The 21060-nt window shown below is 49.0% G+C and overlaps 1 protein-coding gene across 5 annotated transcripts in view; it reads left to right on the forward strand.

Annotated features, from left to right (window-relative positions):
• The window catches only part of LOC139048145 (coiled-coil domain-containing protein 9-like), a 126956-nt gene that overhangs the window by 10457 nt on the left and 95439 nt on the right, over nt 1–21060 (forward strand). The window lies entirely within an intron of this gene.

Raw genomic sequence — 21060 nt, forward strand, 5'->3', positions numbered from 1 at the left:
GACAATACGAGCGCAGTCATCTTCTCACTCATTCGTGTCTTTTCACTGTTTTAATTATGGAGTCAATTAAGCCAGCTACTTGAGTGATATAACAGACATGCAAAGTACCTGGAATGTGCTGTAGTGCATCTTTCTGCTATAAAATGTCCTTGTAAGGGCAAGCTGTGCTGTGCTTATTTTCTGGCCTAACATATTGAAATGAGCAGAGATAAATGGGACCGTGTTTCCTCTGCAGAAGATATGGCCGGTACAACCAGTATGACCGAACGTTAGGTTAGCCCCACTACGCCGTCTCTTTCGTATTGTTGGTGATCGTCGTCTTTGTTCCTTTCGTAGCACCGTGACATAACCCCCCGTGGCAAAAGTGCCAACCTGGCGCCTTCTAGATGGCAGCCGGTGGCGTGACAAGTTGTACGCGAACGTCACAAATGGAAGCGTGGCATCCAATCACGATGATCTGAGGAGACATACATCGAGAGCATATCTGTAAGTGTTCGGTTCTGGCGTTCAGTGAGGCTGTTCGTTTGAGGGTGGTATGCTGTCGTGAACTTGTGCTTGTGGCACAAGACTGAAGTAGATGTTCAATAACCCAAGACAAAAAGTTCAGCCCCTGTCTGTGAGAAGCTGGCAAGGAGCTCCGTAGTGTAAGATGACGTCTTGGAGCAGGAAGTCTGTGATGTCGGTAGCACAACTGGTCTGGATGGCTCGCGTGACGGCATAGCGGGTTGAATAATCTGTTGCAACGGCGGTGTACTTATTTCCAGCTCTGGTAGGGAAAGGGCTCAACAGGTCGAGGCCAACACGATAAAACAGTTCGGTGGGTATATCAATTGGCTGGAGAGTTCCAGCCGAAAACAAAGCAAGCTTCTTACGACGTTGGCATGGTTTGCAAGCAGTGACATAACGTCGCATGGTACAGTAGAGTCCAGGCCAGAAAAATCGTCGCCAGACACGGTCATGGGTCCTGGAAACACTCGGGTGGCCAGCTGTGGGGACATCATGGAGTTGCACGAGTATATTTGCCCGAAAATGAGGAGGAATGACTATCAGCAGTTCGTGTCCTTCTGTGCACATATTTCGGCGGCATAACATGCCGTCCAAAACGAGGAACAAGCTAAGCAAGGGGTCTGACGGGTCAGAACAGAGGCAGCTGATGAAGGCGCGCAGCGATATATCACGTGCTTGCTCCTCACCGATGTGGTGGAAGGCGAAGAGCATGAATATTCCAGCAGTTGCATCACTGAAGTCTGGAGCGTTGATGGGGTGCCGAGACAAACAATTTGCGTCCTGCTCTAGCCTACCGGACTTGTACACTACTGTGTAGGTGAATTCTTGAAGATGTAGTGCCCAGCGACCTAGATGATCTGTTGGATCCTTAAGTGTCGAGAGCCAGCAGAGAGCACGATGATCCATGGTAACAGAGAAAGGTCGACCATATAAGTATGGCCGCAGTTTGGTCACTGCCCATACGAGTTCAAGGCACTCGCACTCTGTGATGGAGTAATTGTGTTCAGCGTGCGTGGGAAAGCAGGCGACTTGCGTACGCAATAACTTTGTCACGCCGACGTTGACACTGAGCTAAAACCGCGCCAATTCCATAGCCACTAGCATCTGTACGGGCCTCTGTTGGGGCAGGTGGGTTGAAGTGAGCAAGAATTGGCAGAGTAGTGAGCAAGGTGATAAGGCGCTGGAAGGCAGCAGCTTGGTCAGGACCCCATGAAAAGGAGGTGCCTTTCTTCAGAAGTTCAGTCAGAGGCTGAGCAACTATGCAAAAATTTCTGACAAATCGACAGAAATAAGAGCAAAAGGCCTACAAAGCTGCGGACGTCTTTGGCATAGGTTGGCACAGGAAAATCGAGAAGAGCACGAACTGTCGCGGAATCAGGGTGGACACCAAATAAGTTGCCAGATGCGTCGTCTATGTGTGGCAGTGGATAGACATCCTTCTTTGTTATCTTGTTTAGATGGTGGTAACCTGTGCAGAATCACCAGGTGTTGTCCTTTTTTACCAAGACAACAGGAGAAGCCCACGAGCTCGACGATGGTTCAATGATGCCCTTGGTAAGCATCTTATCAAGCTCCTGTTGTATTACCCAGTGCTCGGCGTGTGACACGCAATAAGGCCATCTGTGAATAGGTAGTGCATCGCTGGTATGTATGTGATGCTTAACTAGGGAAGTTTGTCCCAAGGGCCAACCATCAAGGTAAAAAATGGCGGAATAAGATGTGAGCAGATGACGAAGATCATCGGTTTGTGTAGGGGTAAGGTCCGCGGCTATCATCTTGGTAATGTTGTCGTGCACTGGAGGCGATGTGGCAGAATGAGAATTGCAGGCGGCGGAAGAGTTGGAGGAAGACGGAAGAGACAAGAGGGAAGAAAGGTCGTACTCATGCGACAGCGACAGCGTGACAAGAGAGATCTCTTTGGGTAGTACTTGAGGGCAGAATCCGAAATTAAGGAGCGGTAAGTTTTGTTAGCCGATATGGTCAGTACAGTGTGGGGAAACTACGCGCCATGTGAAAGGAAGGTCACTGACACAGGGAGTGACGACATAGTCAACATCCAGTACACAGGGGTTGGGCACAGCAGTGATACAGGCCAGTGCCTGTAGAAATAAACGAACAAAGTCGGCGCAACAGAGCTGGACCGGTATGGTGTCGGTAAGGTCGGTAACATCAGCCAAGCAGTTAAATATAGCTGAGTGGGCAGATAAAAAATCAAGGCCAAAGGTCACGCCATGAGGGCAAAGGTCAACTACATAGAACAATATAGATCTGTGGCAACCGGCGATGCTGACACGAGCGGCACACATTCCCAGCACAGCGGGAGTTCTCCTATCAGCGACTCGTACAACACGAGATTGGGCATGAGTGAGCTCTTTCTTGAGCCGCTTCTGGAGATCAGCACTCATGACCGAGATGTGTGCGCCATGTGTGTATGTCGATCAGGTCAGTGACAGGTAGGTCATCAACTTTCACAGCGATTACGTTCTAATCTGTCGGCAACGTAAGGAGAGGATTTGCAGTTCGAGAGTCCAATGCAGCGTCACCTCCAGGAGCTGCATCTGTCAGTTTTCTATGGATGAGCGTACAGAAGGGTGAGGCGATAAAAAATGACAGGGCAGGGGCGAGTGGGAACGACGATCGCGCGGTGACAGGGAATGGCTCAAGTGTAGGATAGACGCAGAAGGGCTGCGGCGTTGGTATGTCGGGTCATTTGGAGCATGAAATGGCTGGCGCTGGTTGTCATTGTGGCGGTAGTAGAATGTAGAGCGTGAAAACGAGGGCTTACGATAACGGCAATAACGAGAAAAGTGTCCCACGCTGCTGCAATGGAAGCATATGGGCTTGTCGTCTGGTGTTCGCCATTGGGGCGGATCTTGATAGCGTCAAAACGTCAGTGGAGGTCGATGAAGAGGGGCACGGCTAACCGGAAGGCATGTTATGGAGCACACAGGTTGAGTTCTTGCGTTGGCCAGTTCCTCGTGGACAACTGCGGGGATGAGGGAGATCGCCGATTGTGTATCCTCAGAAGGGCGTGAAAAAGAAGATGCCGACACAGCCTCGATTTCGCACCGTACAATTTGGAAAATGCTATCTGTAGTGGATGATTGAAGAGCTAAATGAGCGTCTTTGCACGATGACGTATGAACTATCTGGCAATGCAACGACTCTTTGCATCTCCGAAGCGCCTGCACTCATGGATAATTTCATCGACCGTCTAGCAGTCTTTAAGAACGAGCAAATTAAATGCATCATCGGTGATGCCTTTCAGAATATGCCTCGCTTTGTCACCTTCGGGCACCCTAGCATCAACGTGGCGGCCAAGAGCTAGGACATCAAGGATGTACGCAACGTATGACTCGATAGCTGTGTGAGCCCAACAGGATGCAGCGGTGCACTTGCGACCAGCAAGCTTGCTTAAGAGTTTGCGAAGTTTTTGCTTGCATATGTCCCAGCTGGTCAACTCTTCTTCGTGTGTGTCATACCAGGTGCGTGCTGATCCCTGGAGGTAGAAGATTTGCCAGCATCACTGTCGGCTCCCATCGGTTGTGTGCAGCAATGCGTTCGTCTATGCCAAGCCATTCCTCGATGTCGACTTTGTCGGTGCTGTTACCAGAGAAGGTGCCGGGGTCACGCGGATGGGTCAAGACGACTGACAGTTGCGGTGTCGCGGATGCTGATGGCCCAAGTTTATAGGGTGCTGACGCCATGCTTAACCCAGCGGCCTGGTCGTCTGTCAGCATGGTAGGATGGCCGAGGACAAGCCTGCTGCAGAGTTCCGTCTTGTGCAATACCCAGCACCTCCACCAAAAATGAAACAGGTAAAGATATAAGTTTAAATGGGACCACATTTGCTCTGCAGAACATATGGCTGGTACGACCAGTATGGCCAAACGTTAGGTTAGCCTCACTACGTCGTCTCTTTAATCTATTCGGTGATCGTCGTCTTTGTCCCTCTCGTGCCACCGTGACAATATTGTCACGAACAGTGGTGAAGACAAAGACGCAGTGGGGCTGATTCAATGTCTCTCCTGTCGGACTGAAAAACCCGCTCAAACATGTGTGTCCTGTGCAGTTTTCATTAGCCAAGTGTTAGCCGTTTACTGTTGAGTAAATACTCCCCGTAACATCTTTTTGGTGGAGGTTGTGGGCTCTATTCCTCCTGGCCCTGAATCTTAAGAGCGGACGCCACGTTTCTCCGACCTCCATGGCTGAAGACAGTACACTGATCCAGACTGATCTCGTCATCACAGCCGACGCCCACAGCTCCAGCCACTGTGTTCCTTTCGCATCCCCTCGACCCCGGCACATTTTGCGGTACGGACAACAATGCTGTCGACGATTGGCTCCTATTGTACAAGCGCGTCAGCAGGCACCACAGGTGGTGGGATGAGACGCTATGGTCACCAACATCATTTCCTACCTACAGGGCACAGCTCGCGTGTGGTTCAACATGCACAAAAAAAAAACTGACACGTTGGGATATTTGCAAGGAGAAGATGCGCGAATTGTTTGGCCGATTGATCGCAGAACAAATGACAGCTTGGGACGAACTCGTGGCCAGAGCTCAGACATCGAAGGAATCATATGTCGCATATATTCAAGACGGGCTAGCCTTGTGGCGCACCATTGACAAAGACATGCCAGAGGCAGACAGGGTTGGTCATGTGTTGAAAGGCATAGCTGACGATGCCTTCAACATACTCGTGTAAGCACTGCAGCATGGTTGACTCCATCATAACAGTATGCCGACAGTTTGAATAAGCAAAAAGCAGGCGCATTACTCACCACTTTACCAGACTCTTGAACACAGCTGTGACATCCTCATGCGAAGATCCCGTGATGCCCCCTCCATTCTTGACGCCTAACAACCTAACCAGGATTGTTCGCCAGGAGCTTGAAGCCATGGCTCCAGCCGCTTATCAGGCACCTGCTCACGACCATTTGGCAACAATATCCCTCATTCAAGCTGTCGTCCGTCAAGAGGTTGCGAATATGCACATTCCTCAAGCCACCTGTCATGCACCTCAGCCCATGTGCACTTCCGGTCCTCACACTGAACACTACATCACCCCAATTGTTGCTGCTGCCACTTCTGCTTCCACTCCCCAGTTCACACCCTGCTACAGAAGCCTATCTGAGGGGAGGACTCCAGATGATCAACCAATCTGTTTTTCTTGCTCTCGCGTCAGCCACATTTCACGCCACTGCTGCAATCGTCGGTATTACTGGCCAAGTTTCCCCGGTGAATGCCGCCCAGATCGTGTCCTGTTTTCTAGCACATCCCTTTTCGTCGACCACCTTCCAGCCCGTGAACCTCCCCGTCTATCCTTGTGCTCTGCACCAACGTACGCCGATATTGCCGCTCCAGGACACTGGTCTGGCCGATCGCCGTCACCTCATAGTTGCCAGTCGCCTCCCTCCCCCGCTTACTCTGACCATCACCCGAGAAACTAGCCAGTGCAGCTCCGGGAGGTGAGGCTGCATTGACAAGTTCTGAAAAGCCTCAACTGACCCCGAGTTCAAGACGCAATTTCCTCGGTGTTCTCGTCGACAGCGTGACGGTTACTGATCTCATTGGTACTGGCACCCACATATCTGGTGAGTTCCACGCTCCGACGCTGCCTACGAAAAGTGCTGATACCTGCCGTCTCTTCTACTGTGTGAGTAGCTGACGGCACTCAAACACCGGTTCTTGGTATATGCACTGCCCGCGCAACTGTTGGCGGCCGCCACACTTCAGTTGTCTTCACTGTTCTCGACGCTTGTCCACAAAATGTCATTCTTGGTATTGACTTCTTGACCGCCACTTTGCCCTCATTGTTCTACTGGCATTTTGCGGCTCGAACTGCCATTCTGTCCTGATGACGCGCATCACGTAACACTCGCCTACGTTCTGTGGAGTTTCTACAACTACCTGCCCAGGCTGCTACCTACATCCTTCCGTCACCATTTTTTCTCAGTTTCTGGTGGTGACTATGTAGTCACTCCTCTCAGAGATCTGATCCTCGCACAACATCACACTTCCTCACACCATAGTAGTTGTTGCCAACAACAGAACGATGCTTCCAGTCCTCAACTTTTCTACTTCGACCCATATTCTCCCTCAAGGAATTTCACTAGCAGAATTGTTACTGCTGGAAAAATGTACAGTTTCTGCATTCGCTGCTGATGCTGAGAGCGTGCCCCAACCTGTCATACCGGTGTCAACCAAGGCACTTCTGAACAAAATGATATCCCCGACCTTTTACCTTCCCAAAGTGAAGCACTCCGTGCTGTCCCATTTTCTTACCTTGACATTTTTGATGTTGAGAACAGTCCACTAGGTCGTACACACGTTGTGGCCCACCGCATCGACACTGGAGATGCCAGCCCGCTTCACAAGCACCCTTACCTAGTGTCTCCCTCTGAGCTCCAAGTCATCCAAAAGGAGGCAGAGAAAATGCTTGAGAACAATGTGATAGAGCCTTCGTCTAGCCCCTGGGCATCCCCTGTGGCACTTGTGAAAAAAAAGGACAACAGTTGGCGGTTTTCCGTCGATTATCGCTATCTCAACCGGGTAACGAAGAAGGATGTGTGTCCTTTCCCTTGAATTGATGATGCGCTCGACTACCTCCATGGTGCCAGATATTTCTCATCGCTAGATCTCTGCTCAGAATACTGGCAAAGTGCCATGGATGACCGCGAATGCGAGAAGACCGCTTTCATCACACCCAACGGCCTCTACCAATTTAAGGTCATGCCAGTTGTGTTGCGTAATGCACCTGCAACTTTCGAACGCATGATGGACACTCTTCTACGCGGTCTTAAAAGTGGTCGACCTGGCTTTGTTATCTGGACGATGTCATTGTTTTCTTGCCCAGTTTTGAAAGGCACCTCCCTCGTTTGTCGGGCACACATTTCGTCGGGCTGGCCTCCAGCTCAGTTCCTTCCTCTAAGTGGACACACTACTGCAACGAGCAGGGTCTCAAAGATGCCTATTCTGCTGCAGGTTTTCCTGCTTTGGATGTTCCTCTTGGAATTCAGCAATCTTCAGCCGGCCGAGCCCACCCAGGCACTACCTTTCTGCGACACGGACTGCCAGTTTCCCGAACACTGCCCGACGAACAGCAACGGCACTCCGCACGCACCTGTTCTTGGCATCGACAACTTCTTTGCCTGGCAACCAAGCGCTCTTGGCATTGACAACTTCTTCGCCTGGCAACCGAGCGCTACTATCAGCGCTCGTGGTCCGCCTGGTCTACATAAACTGCCGCAGTCCGGAGGCCAGTTGGGGCACGCTACCGCAACGAGCAGGGTCTCAAAGATGCCTATTCTGCTGCAGGTTTCCCTGCTTTGGATGTTCCTCTTGGAATTCAGCAATCTTCGGCCGGCCGAGCCCATCCATGCACTACCTTTCTGCGACACGGACTGCCGGTTTCCCGAACACTGCCCGACGAACAGCAACGGCACTCTGCACGCACCTGTTCTTGGCATCGACAACTTCTTTGCCTGGCAACCAAGCGCTCTTGGCATCGACAACTTCTTCACCTGGCAACCCAGCGCTACTATCAGCGCTCGTGGTCCACCTGGTCTACATAAACTGCCGCAGTCCGGAGGCCAGTTGGGGCACGCTACCGCAACGAGCAGGGTCTCAAAGATGCATATTCTGCTGCAGGTTTTCCTGCTTTGGATGTTCCTCTTGGAATTCAGCAATCTTCGGCCGGCCGAGCCCACCCAGGCACTACCTTTCTGCGACACAGACTGCCGGTTTCCCGAACACTGCCCGACGAACAGCAACGGCACTCTGCACGCACCTGTTCTTGGCATCGACAACTTCTTTGCCTGGCAACCGAGCGCTACTATCAGCGCTTGTGATCCGCCTGGTCTACATAAACTGCCGCAGTCCGGAGGCCAGTTGGGGCACGCTACCGCAACAAGCAGGGTCTCAAAGATGCCTATTCTGCTGCAGGTTAGTTATCTCCCGAATGTGAAATGCATTCGATGTAATGATCCTTTCTTAATTGCGGTGTCGTGCCCCCTGGATGCCCTTGACGGTTGGCAGTGGCCGTTGGGCCTGACGCTTTGTTCTTTCTGTATCAATGGCCATCTAGATTTGCTTTTACTTGCTTTGTCTGGTGACATTGAATTGAACCCTGGACCCCCAACCCTTCAGTCTATATCAGAGGCCATTGCCCGAATGGAGCTCTCGCAAAACACCATATTGTCTGAACTTGCTTTGATCCGTTCTGCTCAGACAAATATAGAAAACATTGTCAGTGGTCTCTGCAGCCATGTTGATGTACTAGAAAAAAAAAAGTTTAAGTCTTCCAATCCACTGACCAACCCGTTGCTAATACTGTCCTTGAAAAGCTGTCCTCAGAAATCAAGGAGCTTGCCGGGAAATGGAACGATTCAGAGAACCACCTTCGCCGAAACAACCTGTTGTTTTTCGGAATTACAGATGCCAGTGGCGAAACGTGGGCAAAGTCTGAGTCACATATCATATCATTCTGTGCGGAGCACCTTGAAGTAACAATTTCAAGTTCTGATACCGAGCGAGCTCACAGGCTTGGTCGTTTTTGCGATAATAAACAACGTCCTATTATAGTCAGACTAAGCAGCTTTAAAACGAAATCGAATATTTTGTTTGCTGGATCTAAACTGAAGGACACATCATTTTCAATTCGAGAAGATTATTCTACACATGTACGCAAAGCTCGAGCTAAGTTATCAAATATGGCCTCAATAGTAAGTTGCCTTTTAAGATCCATTTTGATAAGCTAGTCATTGGTAACAAGCAATACACTTACGATGCCGGATCCGATTCTGTACTCGAATTGAAAATATATCGTTTATTGCGTATTCCAAGGTTTCCACAGCTGACATCGTATCGGCCAGTACATAGCCCTGTCAGCGCACCAGCAGACCAAACAATATCGGCTCTACTTACCAATATCTGTAGCTACTTTCCTAAAAGGGAACGTGTTGAAGCCATTCTACATTCTGACATCGCTGTTTTTACAGAAACATGGCTAACCCCTGATATCTCATCCGATGAGCTACTGACCAATATGCCATTTTCTGTGCACAGACGTGACAGGGTCGGACGGAAAGGCGGTGGTGTTTTAGTTCTCGTAAATCCCAACCTACCTTCCTTTGCACTTGATATTGGATGCCATCACAAAATTCTCTGCATGAACATATCTCTCCCTGGAAGCGCTAACATACTCATCGCTTGCTATCGCGTGCCTGACTGTGACATTTCCTTTGTGGAAGAACTACACACTGCCCTTCTCGGTTTGCACAACCGCTTTCCTAGAGCCAACATTATAACATTATTCTCTGCGGTGATTTCAATTACCCTGATATAATCTGGGATACTTTATGCACTACTTCTGGCCAATCCAAAGAATTCCTCGATCTTGTACTTATGTATAATCTTACACAGACAGTCAATAGGCCAACTAGGATCAACAACACCCTTGACCTAGTTTTTGTTTCCAACCAGAAATGGTCCACTCAATGTCTCGTGCTTATGGTCTCAGCGATCACAATATAATTTTATATAACCTATCAGTGTCGAAGCCTCCCCGTAACCCTTCACTAAAGTTATCCATGATTATAACAAAGCAGATTTCTCTACTATGAACGCTGAACTCACGAATCTTTTTCACACCTTTAAACAGCTCACTCCTTCCAGGACTGTCAACCAAAACTAGTTAATATTCAAGCGCAAACTCTTGGCACTAATTGAAGCCTGTGTTCCAGTCGTTTACATTCGTTGCGACACTGGCATAGGCTGGTTCAGTAGTGCCCTAATGAAGCTATCCCAGAAGAAAAAAAAATGTCTTTTTCGCATAGGTAGGCGTTCTAGTTCAGCCCTCAGGTGGGAAAAATACTTCACATGTTTGAAAGAGTATACAAGCCTCTTGAAGACCTCCAAAAAGAAATTATTTCATCAGGATCTACTGAACATAATGAGCAAAAATCCACAAAAATTCTGGAATCTGATTTCCCCTTCTAGCTATCAATCGCACAACATATCGCTTTCTAACTCGGATGGTTCACATGTGTCGCCTGACGAACGATCTGATGTTATGAACTCTTACTTTTCTTTGATATTCACTCACGAACTGCATCATAACATCCCGAACTTTTCTGGTCCCAAATTTTCTCAGATGCTGCCCATTACAGTTACGGCGGAAGGTATCGAAAAGCTGATCGCCAAGTTGAAATTATCAAGCAGTCCCGGCCCAGTAACATATCTGCTAAAGTGCTCAAAGCAACCGTAATCCCATCAAGTCGTTTACTGCAAATAATCTTTACCCAATCCCTCAATGAAGGCGTGCTTCCAGATGACTGGAAGGTCAGCAAAGTAGTTCCAGTATTCAAAAGTGATAATCGGTCTGATCCTTCAAGTTATCATCCAATCTCTTTAACATGCATTGCATGCAAACTAATGGAACATATAATTTATTCTGAAGTCGCCCTACACCTTGATAACAACGGGTTATTTTTCGCCAATCAACACGGCTTCAGGTCTGGTCTTTCTTGCGAAACGTAACTTTTTGAATTTACCACCGAGCTTAATTTAAACCTAGATTCATTATTTCAAGCTGATGTAATATTCTTAGACTTCTCAAAGGCATTCGATTGTGTTCCCCATCTACGACTAATCTGCAAACTCTTCTCTCAGCCTGCACCCGCAAATTCTAGCCTGGGTTAAATGCTTCCTCACCGACCGCCTTCAGTACACCGTTATAGGTGGATGTTCTTCAGCCTCAAGCAAGGTATTTTCTGGAGTTCCACAAGGATCAGTCCTTGGTCCCCTTGTCTTTCTCATCTACATTAATGACCTCCCTTGTAGTATTTCATCATCTATACGCCTCTTCGTGGACGACTGTGTCCTTTATCGTCGAATTTCTACTGAGTCTGACCAGGCCCTTCTTCAGAACGACGTGCATTTAATAGATAATTGGTGTACCAAATGGTTGATGCAGCTTAACATTTCTAAATGCAAATTTATTCAAATTTCCCGCAAGCACACTAACATCACTTATAAGTAGTCATTACACACAGTGAACACCTCGCAAGTACAAACGTATCGCTACCTCGGTATCCTAATCGCTAGCAATCTAAAATGGTTGGAATACATCACGAAACTGATCGCCGACAACTCTAAAACACTAGGCTTCATCAGAAGAACATTATCGTTGTCATCCCCTTCCGTCCGTAAACTGGCATACGCAACTTTTGTTTGAACAAAACTGGAATACGCTTCCGCGATTTGGTGTCCACATCAAACATATCTAATCAATGCAATAGAATCAGTCCAGAACCGTGCTGCTCAATTCATATCTTCAAAATATGACTACAAAACTAGTATCAGTAGTATTAAGTCATCGCTCAATTTACCCACATTAGTCTATTGATGCAAAATAGCACGTCTATGCTTATTCCTAAAGTTGTACTACCATTTTCAACATATGCGCGACTCACTTCTTCTACTACCAGCACGTTCGTCACGACGCCTGTTCAATTCACTCAGTTTACAGCGCCTGTATGGATCAACTTCTGCCTTCGATAAATCATTTTTATCCACAGCAATCCAGGAATGGAATGCACTCCCAGATGCAATTGCCAGGGTGCATGATCCTGAGGAACTTAAAGAGCGGTTGCTTTCACATTTTGGAAACTACAATTGAACGATTTCTCTTTTCATTCCAAGTGTTGTTGCATTTGAAGTCGCCTGTACTCCTATTTTGTTTTGCTGCATTACTTAACCTGCGTTATTTCAATTCACTCTTGATGTAACATCTTTGACTTGTGTATGTCTATGACTCCCCCCCCCCTCCCTTATGTAATACCCTGTAAAGGGCCCTTAAGGGTCCAATAAATGATGAATGATGATGCACCTCTCGGTGCCGCCAGATCAAATTACTTGGACAACTAGTTGATGCTACTGGTGTCCAACCAGACCCTGGCAAAGTCCGTGCCGCCCGCGAGTTTCCGGTTCTGCATTTCACGCATGAAGTACACAGCTTTCTTGGGCTCTGCTACTACTTTCACCGCTTTGTTCTCAATTTCACGGACATTGCTCGACCCCTCATGGACCTCCCCAAAAGGATGCAACCTTTTCTTGGGGCACGGACTGGTGACTTCCTTTGCATCGCTGATTTCTGCCCTTGCATCACCACCTGTGCTTGCTCATTTTGACCCAGCTGCTGAACAGAGCTTCCCACCGATGGAAGCAGCCATGGCATAAGTGCTATCCTCACCCAAACACAGACTGGAGCCAACTGTGTGATAGCATATGCTAGTTGCCTCCTGTCACAGTCAGAAAAGAATTACACCATTACAGAGCCGGAGTGCCTAGCTCTCGTCTGGGCTGTTGCAAAATTCCGTTCGTACCTATATGGACGGCCTTTCATTGTCGTAACAGACCATCATGCACTTTGCTGGCTCTAAACACTCAGACCCCACAGGGAGGCTTGGCCGTTGGGCATTACCATCACAGGAGTACACATTCTTGGTTGTGTACAAATATGGCAAGTTACATACTGATGCCGACTGCCTATCCCGTCACCCTGTTGAACCCTACTGAAACAGACCCTGGCACCTACGTCTTAGCAGTCATAGACTTCATCTATGTGGCCAACAAACAACATAGAGATCCATCATTGCTCTCTCCTATTGACCGTCTACTCAACATGTTCTTGCTTCAGTATAACGTTCTTTACCGCCACAACATGCGCCCCGACAGCGCAGAATTCCTGCTCGTTGACCCACGTCATCTACGCAGGGATGTCCTTGTCCAGTTTCACGAAGCCCCAACTTCCAGGCACTTAGGCGTCTCCAGAACTTATAATTGCACACAACATTTCTTCTGGAAGGGCCTTTATCGTTCCGTTCGCCGCTATGTAACATCTTGTAACCTGTGTCAGTGCTGCAAGAAACCTGGGACTCAACCTGCTGATGTCCTTCAGCCAATTGCTGTTCCAGCTGAACCGTTTTATTGAGTGGGCCTGGACTTGCTCAGACCCTTTCCAATATCCACGAAAGGCAACAAATGGATTGCAGTCTCTACAGATTATACCACGCAATATGCAGTTACTTAAGCATTGCCAACCAGCTGCGTCACGGATGTAACTGACTTCCTACTGTACAACGTCACCCTCCAACATGGTGCTCCACGTCACCTACTCACAGATTGGAGTCGCTACTTCCTGTCTCGTGTGGTTGACAATCTACTTCGATCATGTGCTACTCATCACAACTTCACCACCACAAATCACCCTCAAACCAATGGACTCACTGAACGCCTCAACAGTACACTGACTAACCTGCTTTCCATGTACGTTTCTGATGATCACCACCAATGGGACGTTGCTCTTCCGTATCACATTATGACACTGTCGGCTATTCACCCTCTGCTGTTTGGCCGCCATTCCTTATTACCCTTTGACGCCTTGCTCCCTTCTGATCTGGTGTCCACGTCCATGACTTCCTATGTGCAAGATGCCATCACACTTGAGCTTGTCACACGCACAGTAGCCTGCGCTCGGCTCTCGTCATCGCAGACCACACAGAAGTCCATTACGATCACCAACATCAAGGTACTGCTTTTCCACTGGACTCTCTCATCCTTCTCTGGCTCCCAGCTCGTTGTGTTGGCCTCTGCCAAAGTAAATGTCGCGGTACATCAGGGCCTACTACATGCTGCGCCAGGTGACTCCTGTCACCTATGAGATAACTCCCATGGCATCCACATCATTGATGGCCACACCACGAAGTGACATTGTACACGTTTCCCACCTCAAGCTTTAGAAGTGTAATAACCCATTTTGACCACAACCAGCACTGGGACGGTGCTTCACTGGCCGGGGATAACGTCACGAACAGTGGCGAAGATAAAGATGTTGTAGTGGGGCCGGGTCAGAGTCTCTCCTGTTGGACTGAAAAACGTGCTCAAACCTGTGTGCCCTGTGCAGTCTTGACTAGCCAAGTGCTATTCATTTACTGTAGAGTAAATACTCCCCGTAACAATATTTTTAGATAAGAAACTTCCAGATAGTTCCGAATGCACAGTTCCTTGGTCTTGTGAGGGAAGCACCCAAATTTATTCAAGTTACCTTTCAGCCGTTACTTCTGCACTTGTTAAATTTTGTAGAACAGTGCAGTGACTTGGCATCTCGTATAGACCTGTTATATGATGACATTTGCCGTGTCATCATAATGAACAGAGATTTTGCAAGTATACCTTGCTTATAGTACATATTGTAATGCCACACTGGAAGAGCATGGAGCGTGGAGGAGAGAAGCCCTATCGCATATTTCTCACGGAAAGAAGTGATCGCCAAATAGGTCAACGACTTTCTGCAGAAATGCATCATTCAGGTGTCTTGCAGTCCTTTGGGAGCTCCTGTTATACTAGTGAAAAAGAAAGACAACTTGTGGAGATTTTGTGTCGACTACCGCCACCTGAATGCCGTCTCAAAGAAAAAGAAAGTGTATCCCTTACCATGCATTGACAATGCTGTTGACTGCCTTCACTTTTCGTCGGTTGACTTCCGGTCCGTGTACTGGCAGATACCAATGCGCCTGTCGGACATAGAAACGACCACTTTTGTTACGCCTGATGGACTCTATGAATTTAACATCATGCCGTTTGGCTTATGTATTGCCCCAGCAACCTTTGGGTGATTTATGGACTCGCATCTTCCGCAGTCTCAAATGGGAGATTTGTATGTGTTATTTAGATGACGTGATTACTTTCGGCTGAGAGAGAGAGAAACTTTATTGCAATTGAAAAGATTTGTAGGAGGGGTAGTCGGAGCCTCTCAGTCGAGGTCCCCACTAGCCTCTGCCGCCTGCCTGACCTGGCTATTTAAGGACTTTTGTCCTGCCAGGTCGGAGCGGGCAAGCTGTGCCGAACTTTCCATGAGCACAACCAGCAACTCGGCGTTGTTTTGGACTGCATCCAACAGGTTCGCCTCATTTTAAACTCTTAAGTGTCGTTTCGGTGAGCGTTGTGGGGTCTGATGTGGGGTTCTCACACTGTACTCTTGGGACAAAGGAACGACAACACACAGTAGTGAAAACAATCACAACGGCATTTATTGCACCTTTCATAGATCAATGCCTGCTAGCCGAGTTGCTATCCACAAAATATGCCGATGGGCGCGCGACAAATCTAGAAGTCCGACTCACCGCGACCAGAAGCGAGCGAATATGTTCGCCCCATGCTGGATCCCAACGCCTGGTCGTTCGCGTATATAGTCACGCGAATCGTGGTGCGTTCGAAGGCGGCCACGCGAGACGGTCTCGCCGAAGCATCGGTCCGCGCGTGGCACGGCACGTCCGTCCCGCTTGCTTCTCGAACCCCCAAGCGAGCAAGCGCCTTCCTTTCGGCACCCAACTAACCTCGCGGCGTTAGCAGCGCAACACTCGCGCCATCTCTCGCACTGCGCTTCAACCACATCAACCGCGCGGGCGTCACGCAGGCCACGCGGCGAAGCGGGGGCACAGGAGACGCGCTATGCGGGAAAAACATCAGGGGAGGCGCGAGGGTCGCGCATCCCCGCATCCCCCCAACCTTAAATCACTTCTTATTCCGGCGAAACATGTGACACGGTCTAACATTAACCCGTGCTTCGCGAACAGGGTGGTACATGCAACAGTGGTCGCGCTGAGGAAATGTCCACACGCTGTCCATAGCATGCGAGCCGACATTGTCCTTGGGTACACCGCTGGCGTCCGCCGGTCACAGCAGCGGCTTTGCAGCCTCGACGGCACGATCCCAGGCCAGGGCTCCGGAGACGACGACGCAGTAGTCGGTACGAGCAAGCGTCGCTCGCGCCGACGCGCCCTGTTGGGAAGAGCCGCCGAAGTCGCTGCGCCGAACTGGCCACAGCATCACCATCGCCCGGGGTGACTCGATCGTAGTATGGGGCAGCAAGCCAGGGGTGACTCCAATCACGCTGCGTAAACTCAAAACACTCGGCAAACACTAAAGTAGTGCAAGGGAGAGGAATTCTGCATGCACATCGCCCACGTGGTACTATGTTCAACTCGGCTAGCAAAAGATCGGGCAGCTACACAGATGCTAAGTCCACGTGAACGAAGCTCGCTTCCTTGAGTCTAACGAGTAACTTCAATTTGTGCGGGACTAAATAGAATGAGGGAAGCAAATTGCAACACCTCAACGCCACGGTCCACCAGGTTGTGTCTCTCCACGTGCGGCAGGCAGCTTCGTAAAGCCTCAGGCTTAAAGCGTCGCTACCCTGACAACAACCGGCATCCAAAAACAACACCCAAAATGAGCGCAAAACAGGCAGCCGCGAGGAGACGTCAGCTCTGGAGGTGGTCCTACTCCACTCGGTGCACACAGCATCCGAGTTGACGGCGCCCACCGTCCCGGACGGTGTCGGAGCGCCCGGTGCCAGGCCGCAATACCAGTCAGCCCGTAGTGGCACCCGTGGCCCGCGGCCACCCGCCTCCCAGAGCCGCGACTTCATCAGAGTCAAAGAGATAGAAGAAGCTATTTACATAAGAAATTCGGACCATCCACGAGGCTTCCGTACTCACTCGCTTCAGGCTTGGCCAAGTATCTATAAACGTTGGGCTTGGCAGCAAGGTAAATGTACCTGGTAGCGAAGCTTCCATAGGAGCCCATACGTTCAAAACATGGCGGTCCATCGCCGGTTCATGGGGCTTAGCGCCATCTGTATGTGGTGGGAACACTTCCGGCGGAAGAAAAAATAACGTGACACCATGTCCGTTAAAAGCAGAAGTGACGTCATTTTGTTTTCGAAGGCGCGAAATTTGTTTTGTGTTTCTTCCTTTGGAGCTATATATTCAAATGCCCCGCCATTCGACTTGATGGGCATTTCGAGCTTTCAGCGTGTAAAGCGATGCAGGAAAAGGCCAGCCGTACGGTTGTCGAAATCGCATCCCTGCGCAGAACATACTTTCTTTGGAGGCCGACGAAAGCTTTAGGTGTAGAGTGCTGATCCTATTGTCGGATGCCAAGTCCGTCGGCCAGCGCAGTCGCACGAAAACAACTCCACAATTATCTGGCGGTCGTAACTCACTACTTTTGACTGAACAGATTAAGAAGCAATGAAGCTACCCGTGTCACCAAATTCAGACAAACTTCCACAAGCAAGAAAGCACAAATTGTGAGGGGGGCGTATTTCAACAGGTGATACGAGTGCGCCTTTCTGCCCATTTCAAGACGTGCATTGCACTGCGAGTGATAGTGGCGTCAACGCCCCCTGTAGTGATGGGCGCTGAAAAGAAATGCATTTATTAATAATAATAAAATTAAACGTATTTATTGAACTCATCACGAATATATAAAATTGACTAGGAATTTTATTTTCGTTGAATGAATCTAACTGTGTCTCGTTTGAATTAAAAAAGGCGTTTTTCTTTCCCAGTGTTTGTTCCCTCCAAACATAGTCGCGCTTCGATCGCTGCTCCCATAACCCCCCATGCTGATGTCGGTGACAATCTGTACTGAACCGCTTTTCGCCCGAAGCTTCGCGACCTATTTGAATCGGCCTTGTTGGCAGTGCTCCCAGTGTTGCCACGACACATTAAAAAATAGTAGATTTTTTCGCGAAAAACCAGTAGAAATCAGTAGATTTTTTAATTTCAATTTTTGCACTCAGTTTATAAGCCCACGAATTCAGCGCTTATATTAGTAATCTGTGGAAGTATTGTAGCTTCCAGGAGATAGTACAAAAATTGACCCCGAGATTCTTAGCGATACTTTTGAAAAACCCGGGGATCCAGAGAGCCATTGTCAAGCACGAATTTAAAAACAGTGAAGCCCTCAGATGGCCTATTCAAAGGCGTCAGATGGTAGTTAGCACCTGAAAGCTTTAGAGCATAGTATCTTCCAGACAGGGGTAACTGGAGATCGCTTACCGTGCTGCAGTGAACATAAAAATAGGTTGGTCATGATGATGATGATCATGGTGGTTTCATAGTTGTGGGGTTCGGTATGCACCCACTTTCACAAATTCACCGCCTCACCTTTTCCCATAGAGGATAGAAACTCTATGCCTTTTCTCCACTTTGGTCAAAGACAGAGTTAGCGCCACGTTTGAGAGTCTGGAAACGCAAGAATGTATGTTAACCTCGGAGCCAACCACGTTTTTCTTTTTTCACTCGCTAGGTGGCATCACATTAATATCACCTCTGTAACCTTTATAACCATCCATCCATCCATCCATCCATCCTCTGTACTGAAAAAGTTGCAGATTCCGCTTTCGTTTCAGTAGAAAAGCAAGAAATTCAGCAGATTCAAGCGCTTTATCACTGAATCAGCAGAAAATTTTTAAAATCAGTACATCTACTGATAAATCAGCAGCCGTGGCATCACTGAGTGCTCCGCGGGCGCTGAGCCTCGCTCTACCAGGATGCAGACCACGTGGCTCTCGTACCGACGAATGCCATTAAAAAAAGAACACTTGCGAAAAGGCTTAGCATGTTGACATGTACAAACACACTACAGCCACCGTCCCCTCGCTCAAGAAAGCACGCCGCCGACGCTAGCGATCAAAATTCACGCTAGGCCTACGCTTCGGTTCAAAGGTCTCGAACGAAGCAAAACTGTTAAAACTATCGTCCGATGCCCCAAGAGTCCCACGTTGGGCAGCCAGATGTGGGGTCTGATGTGGGGTTCTCACACCGTACTCTTGGGACAAAGGAACAACAACACACAGTAGTGCAAACAATCACAACGGCATTTATTGCACCTTTCATAGATCAATGCCTGCTAGCCGAGTTGCTATCCACAAAACATGCCGATGGGCGCGCGACAAATCTAGAAGTCCGACTCACCGCGACCGGAAGCGAGCGAATATGTTCGCCCCATGCTGGATCCCAACGCCTGGTCGTTCGCGTGTATAGTCACGCGAATCGTGGTGCGTTCGAAGGCGGCCACGCGAGACGGTCTCGCCGAAGCATCGGTCCGCGCGTGGCACGGCACGTCCGTCCCGCTTGCTTCCCGAACCCCCAAGAGAGCAAGCGCCTTCCTTTCGGCGCCCAAGTAACCTCGCGGCGTTAGCAGCGCAACACTCGCGCCATCTCTCGCACTGCGCTTCAACCACATCAACCGCGCGGGCGTCACGCAGGCCACGCGGCGAAGCGGGGGTACAGGAGACGCGATATGCGGGAAAAACATCAGGGGAGGCGCGAGGGTCGCGCATCCCCACAGCGTCAAGCCTTTGTATTGGGATACCTCATCAACAAGGATGGTATACGGCCAGATCCCCAAAAGATTTCTGTTGTTCGCAACTTTAAGCAGCTGGAGACGGTGATAGAACTCAGAAGTTTCCTGGGCCTTCATTCTTATTTTTGCAGGTTTATTAAAGACTTAACCCAGCTTGCTTTTCCACTCACTGACCTACTCTGCAAGGACACTCCCTACATATGGTGTGCTCAGTGCCAGACTGCTTTCCAGCAGCTGAAGTTTTTGATCACCTCTGGGCCACTTCTCCGCCATTTCGATCCAGAGGCGTTCATCGAACTGCATACTGATGCAAGTGGTGTGGGCATTGGTGCTGTGCTCGTCCAGTTTTATGACAGACACCAACACGTTATTGCATATGCTAGTTGTACGTTGACAAAAGCAGAGAGCAATTATATAGTCACGGAACAGGAATGTCTTGCTGTTGTTTTTACCATCCACAAGTTCAGATCTTATATGTATGGCCGTCATTTCAAGATTGTCACCGACCGTCATTCTCTCTGCTGGCTGGTTGGACTAGGTGACCCAGCTCGGCAGTTGGCTTGATCGGCTTGCGTCTTCAAGAATACGACTTTTCTGTTGCTTACAAGAGCGGTCGGTGCTACACAGATGCCGACTGCTTATCTCGTCTTCCCTCTCAGAGTGAGGGTACTGATGATGATGATTTCAACGACTACTTAACTACAACCTCATCGGACTTTCCTGACTTTGCTGTTTTCAAGAACGAACAACAGCACGACCATTCACTAAATGCAACCCACAGATCTGAACAAGCTACTCCATCTGTGATTTGTGATGGTCTGCTTTATCACAAGAATTACTCAAAGAACAGTGCTCCATTGCTGCTCGTCGTCCCAGAATGCCTGCGCCGTGCTATACTTCAGGCCATGCACAACGACCTTACATCAGGTCACCTTGGATTCGCTTGAACACTCCACCACCTCCGACAATGTTTCTATTGGCCTCAATCGTGGAAGGCCACCAAGCAGTATGTCGCCAACTGTGATGTCTGCCAACGCCACAAACAACTGACTACAGCTCCCGTAGGAACTCCGCAACCCGTTAGACCGCTGACTTCACCTTCTGAGAAAGTGGGTATAGATTTCCTCGGTCCCTACCCCAAGTCTTCCACTGGCTGCCACTGGACATTCGTGTGTGTGGATTATTTAACACATTATACTGAAACAACGGCACTTGTCTCAGCTACAACATTCAATGTTTCAAGGTTTCTTCTGCATTCGATTATCCTCCACCACGGAGCTCCTGTTGTGGTGATAAGTGATTGTGGCTGCATTTCACCGCTGAGGTCGTGG

The sequence above is a fragment of the Dermacentor albipictus genome, chromosome 7 (assembly GCF_038994185.2).
Source record: "Dermacentor albipictus isolate Rhodes 1998 colony chromosome 7, USDA_Dalb.pri_finalv2, whole genome shotgun sequence".
Classification (NCBI taxonomy): domain Eukaryota; kingdom Metazoa; phylum Arthropoda; class Arachnida; order Ixodida; family Ixodidae; genus Dermacentor; species Dermacentor albipictus.